General features: G+C 36.5%; 1 pseudogene; it reads right to left on the bottom strand.

The window, feature by feature from the left end:
- Positions 1–345: 345 nt before the first annotated feature.
- LOC122076278 lies at positions 346–5214 on the bottom strand (annotated as a pseudogene).
- Positions 5215–7220: the final 2006 nt, after the last annotated feature.

Genomic DNA, 7220 nt, shown 5'->3' with positions numbered 1-7220 from the left:
CTTCCTGACAATATGGATATTTTATCATTGTAATACAAAATCCTATATCTATTGGTTGTATATATCTATTGGTTGTATACATCCATACATCAAGTTGAACGAAAAGGTACTTAGTTTTACACATTGCTAATAAGTTACAAGTTTTGAACAGAAATGCCATATGACCTCTTTTGATTAATGATCACAGAAAAGTCTCTAGGTGAAAACTTCCCCCACTTTCTTCCTAAGAAAAAAAATTCAGAAGAAAAGCTTCAATAGGAATATAGTGGCTTCTCGCAATACTGGTATTGCATTTATAATGAAAGTGAACTGTCAAAGAAATTCATTGTCAATGATTCTGTACCGTCACAAGTTTTCAACAGGGAACCCAATAACTGGTTTTGTCTCTGATGCGAGATTCCAAAGCTCTGCAATCTCCTCATCTGTGAATCGCCACCAAAGTGCACCTACGAATTCTTTTGCTTGTTCTGAATTTTTGGCTCCGGGGATGGGGTACAACATTCTCCTGGGCTATTAACCAGTTGAGAACCACCTGTAAGGATGACCCAGTTCTTAAGAATCATCTTTCCTGCCTAGACACAGTACATCAAACATTCTTAAATTGTGCTAATTGGGATGTTGCATGCATAGTATCTAATGATATCTTCGGACTGTTATGACCAATTGGTTGAATCTGAAGAAGAAATATGACAATGGGACTGCTGGGTATGCCAATACAATGAGATCAGTTTCTAACCCAGAGATTTACTTGTTGCCTCGAAACCATATGTTGCAAAGTGGTCAGTTTTGAATGTCATAGAAATAGGAAAACTATATGATGATTGCTACCAATGGGAAACTTATTTCAAATAAAAAAATAACTCGGAAGCTGTTTATTATCTCCTCTCTTCCTGCATTTGAAACCGTATCTTGAAAGGCAACTTGGAGATGTCTGTAAAACAGGATATGTCATGTACCCCTCTCTAGGATGAGGAACAAGTTCGATGATTTTATCGACTTTTACTTGTATTTGGATCACATTCCTCAAGGAGGCTGTAGTTTTTGCTTTGTTGACATGTGGGAGATTTGGAATTTTAGGTGAAAGCTCTCACTTATTGCTGGTGCTTTGGTTTTTTTGTCCAGTTCAATGATAGTTCTTGCTCTGTGTGGAAGCAATATGGGGGCTGTGTAGGAATAAGGGACCCAGAAATCAAAATCAATCGGGACTAATCAAAAGTTGTTTTGGTTGACAGTATTGTTTGAGATTCTCAGCAACTGTTGGTTTAGTTTCATTTCCATGTGGAGTGCTATCCTAATTTAAATGCTTTATAGCAAGACCCACTGCACTTGGGCTTTGATCTCCGTTGTGTTGTTCATGAGCAGAAAATTGATATGAAAAAACACATGGAAATAGTACAATAGTTGAAGAAAAAGAAAGGGAGCAATGTCAACCAATCTTTGTTTTCTGGAGTGAAAGCCTCTTGCTTTAACAAACTAAGCAATTTAGTCAGGAATCGAAAAAACAGAACAATTATGCTTTTCGACAACAGTTTTCTGTTTTAAAAATTCCAGCAGACGTGCACTTTAATGAATTCATATCAAGCTTCCAAATAAAAAAACTTAAATATTCAGATTTCTTAATGCATAAATATCCAAATAGCCATCCAACACAAATCTATAGATAATTCAGTATAACTGCAATCCAAATACACTCTTTATGGCTAAATTACTTCTGCCCCTTATTCCTAGTGGATTATATCAAATTAGAATGTGCTGTTTTATTACCCATATGAGGAACTCAAGAGTTTATATCCGGCCTCGGGACCAGGGGTGGATTCTCTGGTGTGTACTCTCCAGTAAGAACACCTACAAGTTCGAAAAGACAGCCATTAATGTACAGATACAATAAAATAAAATAATAAATAAACAAAAAGGAGAAGGAAGAAGAAAAAGGGTGTGCATTGAGTGCAGAGTTGAAGAAACTTTTGAAGTAATCCTTTCGGACCCCAAAAGTACAGAACTGCAAAATTTAAACACTTTTCTCAATTGAACACAACAAAATAAGTGCTAATCACAATAGAAGCCTAACATTTTGATAGTTTGATGATATTTCTCTGGGAAAAGAGAAGGTGAAGAAAACAGAAGGTAAATAAAAGTCTGCCAATTTTGTAAACCTTGTGAATGAAGCACCGCAGGAAATGCTTAATGTGGTACTACGGAAAGAATAGCTATAGGTATAGGGGTAGAAAAAATCCCAAATAGAAGTAAACTGGAAAAGAAAAAAAAAAAAAGAAAAGAATGAAGTTAATCCAACACTTCAATGCCTCAATGAAATACTGGACAAATCCTCAACTTAAACTAAAGTTGAAAATGCTAAAAGGGTAGTCATCTAGGTTCTGCTTTGCATCCTAAGTTGAATTTTGATTTTTAAGTTATATTTTTGGCAAAAAAGAGGTTCTTGGAACATATGAAAGTGTAGGAATCCCACCTTGGGCAAGAGGAGAATACACAATCAGAGTGATCCTCAACTCATCACAAGTGGCTTTCACACCTTTTTCCTCTGGAGCTCTGTATATGAGGCTATAATTTACCTGGTTGAAAGCCAGTGGAATGCCTCTCTTCTTAAGGTTCTCATAAACATCATGGAGACGTTTTTCTGAAATCCATAATTGGTAAATTTATTAATCAAAAATATGAATTGAGCAAGAAGAACCTAGACCTACCTCAAAAAGGTCACTTAAATATGTAAGATGTTAATTTGAAACTAAAGAGTTTTATACAAGTTTGTGCTTTTAGAAAAGAACAGAGGTGTGAAAGTCCTCGGCAGGGCTGCACAACTTTGGAAGACCTAAAATGATTAGTTGAACTGAAAAGAATTCAAAAAATTGAATCTGTTGTAATCCAAGGATCATCCCATTTGTTTCCCTTTAACATTTTTCCACAGAAAAATCATATACACCATATTGCTGAAAATGAGGAAATTACCATTGTAATATGAGAGACCACCAGCCTTCACATGGCCCTGCTCAACAGCATCTCCAAGGCCATCAATGTAACCTGCAAAGATCTTTTAAATAATCTATGTGAAAGAGAATCTTAAAACACTCAGCATAAGAATTAATGGTAAATTTTTGGTACTCATTGAGACATTGACTTGTTTTCTGTAAGAACATAATGAAAGTAATATATAGTTACCCTCATTTCCCCAGTTTCCTGGCCTGAAAATTAACAGAACTACTTTAATTAGCTACATGTTTTCCCAGAGAAATCCACAAAAGCTACTAAGTATAGGCTCATATAATACAAACCAATGAAGCTAGTATATGTCCACTGAAGAAAGACCAAGGCGGCATAGGGAATCTTTAAGGGCCGAGACAACACTCCCATGACCAAACCTCCAAGGCAGGGCTGCAAACTTGGTTGCAACAGCTACCTTTACTGATGGATCTTTCTCTTTCCTTTCCTTGATGAATCTACAGAAAAAGGGGAAGGGTATACTAGATATAAGAATCAATCTCAAATAACAGGGGAAGAATTAGAAACATAACATTCCATTACTTCAGCAGCCATCTATTTTTCAGTTCTTTAGCCTCAAGAAAAAACACATTTTTATTAGTAAGTAAAGAAACCAAGAAAATTTTTCACAGCTTAACAACAAGGTCCTGTGGTTGATTGTTAGCTTCCCAGTAATGTTTCTGAATTAACTGCACCCATAGGCAACTGCAGTAGCAGAGAATATATGTTTCAAAGATACATTTATATAAATTAATGGTGTGCACAAAGAGAAAAAAGAATGCAGGAAATATCTGTTCTCACCATTGAGCCATAAACCTCAGCAGTATCGAAAAGAGTTATACCACAATCGATACAGGCATTAAAGGCTCCATTAGCCACCTTCAGCTTCCTGTCTGTCATTATTAAGAGGTGAATCACTAATAAAGTTTACAGACTTCCACAAAATATAATTCTCTCAAATAGATCAAATGAAATTTAGTTCTCCCTGGAAAATACATGCGACTGATCACAAGTCACAGATTTATGATCCATTGCAAGACAATGATATAAAATGGGCTAAATCTCAAGATATGGAACATTTTCAAATCTACAAATTAATCAAGTTCTCTTTGAAAAAAGATTGAACAATGTTACCATTAACCTCTGATTGAAATTTTGAAATTACATGTTTCCAAAAGATATTTTCATCAAAATGAATTGGGAGATACAGAATCCACGGAAATGGAGAGAAACATGGTTTCAAAATAAAATGTAATTTGGAAAACAACTGAGTACATTGGAGAGTACTCAGTTAGGGCTCAGTGATTGGCCAGAAAAATTGACCGTTCTTCCATTATCCAATGCAAAGAATTTGAAGTACTCATAACCAAAAAAAAAAAAAAAAAAGAAAAAATCTGAGTACATTGGAGAGTACTCAGTTAAGGCTGAGCTCTCATCCTTTCTTGTAGGATTGGATTTTGAAGAAACAAAGATTCATTACCAAAAAAAAAAAGAAGACACAAAGATTATGATTTGATTGAAGAAAAAAGAAAAACTTCATTAGGTAACAGAGATTGTGTATGAAGATCCTTCAAAATCAACATTACAGTGACTGAAGATGATAAAATATATTTTAAGAAATTAAGCTTCTGAAGGCAATACATAACGACACAAGGGGCACGAATTCTTGCATTCCAACCACTTAACAATGCATTCACCATGAAAGAGATGCGAGCAAGGCAACCGTGCAACATCCACTCCTCTCACGTACTCGTCCATGCAAATCATACAGGTCTCTGTTGAAGAAGAAGAAGAAGGGTCTTCTTCTATATCATCAAATTTCTTAATCTCTAAAGCCTGAATTGAAGATGGTGAAGCCGGAACCAGCCTAATTGAACCTTCTTCTCCTCCGATATCCATGGACTCGAACCATTCAACGTAATCATCATCAAGACTTGTGTCATATTCTACGAAAGGAACATTAAGACATATGAAGATATCAGAGGCTCCACAAATGTCTATCCCCTCTCTACAGAACGAGGCTGCTTCAAAAGCATAATGGGATATCTGTCGTTTAATTCTCTCAATGGAATCAGGAGAGATTTCCAACTGGGTAAGCATGGCATGGATTTTGATCTGGCTGACTTCAGGTATAAGCAGGTAAGGGAACTCAATAATGAATACTTGCTCTGGCAATAGATTAGAACTCTGCCTAAAACTGATTTGAGACCCATCATTCATTGTTGTTATATAAAAATGGTCTTGTTGAATCAGGAAATGGAATTTGGTTGTGGGTTGTGGGTGTTCTGAACGTGTGTGGCTTTCAGTATAGGAAGAACGCATGCTTGTAATAACAACAGGAAACATGATTGATCTTTCAGAGGAAGAGGAAGAAAGAGAGAAAGAGATCAGTAGCAAAGTGAAAAGGTGACCGACTGGACCTTCCATTTATAAGAAGTAGTGTAGGGGGAGGGTCTACATACCCAGTTCTACTCGAACTCCAACTGATCCTCTCCAGTCTACAACTTCCAAGTATCCATAACTTCCAGTAACTAAACTATAAGTGCCAGCCTGTATACCATATCCTATATTTAGGTGGCGTGGATTCCAATTTTGGTTTACATTTATATAAGTTAACCATAAATGTGCCTAAGTATTACTAAAGGTCACTTGCCCTTTAGAGATGGGAAGTATTTAAGATCTCAAAATTAAGTCCGACACTAAATTAATAAACTGAAGAACCATTTTATCATCAGTCCGCTGCCAAATTTTCTGGGCCCAAGAATCTCCCCTGGAGACATGATTGGTATCCAAAATTTGGAAAGAACAATATGGACAATTGGACACGATGAGATAGGACGAAATTCAGTTGTTGCCCCTTAGCTGCAACCCTGGCAGCCAAAGAAATAGAATCTAAAAGGGAAACTTTGGGATTGCTGAATAATAGACAAAATAAATCTATAAAGCAAATGGAACCATCATAATATTTTTGGAACTCTTCTCTCTGAAAAGAATGGTGGTAAGTGTAATGGGATCATCTAGGATCGGGATCTGATAGATCCTGATTTCTCTCTTTCTTCGATGGAAGGGAAAAATCACCTCCATTGTAGAGCCGTATGCAATGTGCAAAAATTGCCTTTGAAAAATAATATAATTTAGGAGGGTATTTGTGAATCCTAGAGGGAAGTGAATTATTTCATTTCTTTGGCTGCCAGTAGGGGATTGCAGCAACTTGGCTACAACCTGGTTAGCAGCCAAATTTTTTCCGATAAGATAGGGGTGTCAATTCCAAGCCCTCATTGGCAGGCCCGATCAAGCCTGATTGATTAAAGTTCAAATTGATCTGGTTCAAGTTCAGCCCGATTATAATTGATCGTTCTTGATACATGGTTTTAGCCCAAAACCAACATTGACATAACACAAGGTTGAAAAAGGGTTAGATTGGAAAAAAATTCATTATTGACATAACACGAGATTACACACAAAGTTTCAATAAAATCAACAGTTCAGATTCTGATTAGAAGATGAAATAAAATTTAAAGAAACTAAGCTTTTGTAGGAAATACAAAGCGACAACAGGAGCACGAATTCTTACGTTTCGACCACTTAACTGTGCATTCATTATGAAAAAGATGTGAGCAAGGCAACCATGTAACATCAACTCCCCTCATGTACTCATCCAAACAAATCAAGAAGAAGATGAAGGGTCTTCTATCTCTTCAAATTTTTTAATCTCCAAAGCCTGAATCAAAGATTTTGAAGTTGGAACCAATCTGCTTAAACCTTGATCTTCTCCACCCTTTTTTTTTTTTTTGCTAAAAAATCATTTGTATTAAAAAAATTAAAAAATATGAAGAATTACAAAAGGGAAAATCCCTCCAACACACTCGGGGGAAGAAACTAACTCTCCCAACCCTCCTTCAGCATTGCCATCAGCAAGAAGGGGAGATAGACAAAAAAACACCCACAAGTAAGGAAAAAACAACAAACATAATCAAGATAGCCTGTATCTTGGCCGACCTGAAGCATCCATATCCAACTCCATCTTGACCAAGGCTGACCAAGACATCACCGGATAAGAGACTTCAAGCCGAGCTGCAGACTTAGTGGGATAATCTACGACCACATTTACTTTTAGGAAGCAGTGAGAAATTTTCCACTCAATTGAGCTCCAATACTGGAGACAGTTTGACCAGCAATCCACGGGACCTTCTTCTTCAATGAAAAAGTATCCACTGCCACGGAGT

This window comes from Macadamia integrifolia, chromosome 4 (assembly GCF_013358625.1).
Source record: "Macadamia integrifolia cultivar HAES 741 chromosome 4, SCU_Mint_v3, whole genome shotgun sequence".
NCBI classification, from domain to species: domain Eukaryota; kingdom Viridiplantae; phylum Streptophyta; class Magnoliopsida; order Proteales; family Proteaceae; genus Macadamia; species Macadamia integrifolia.
Note: the sequence above shows the minus strand (reverse complement) of the source record. Positions and strands in the feature narration are given on the sequence as shown.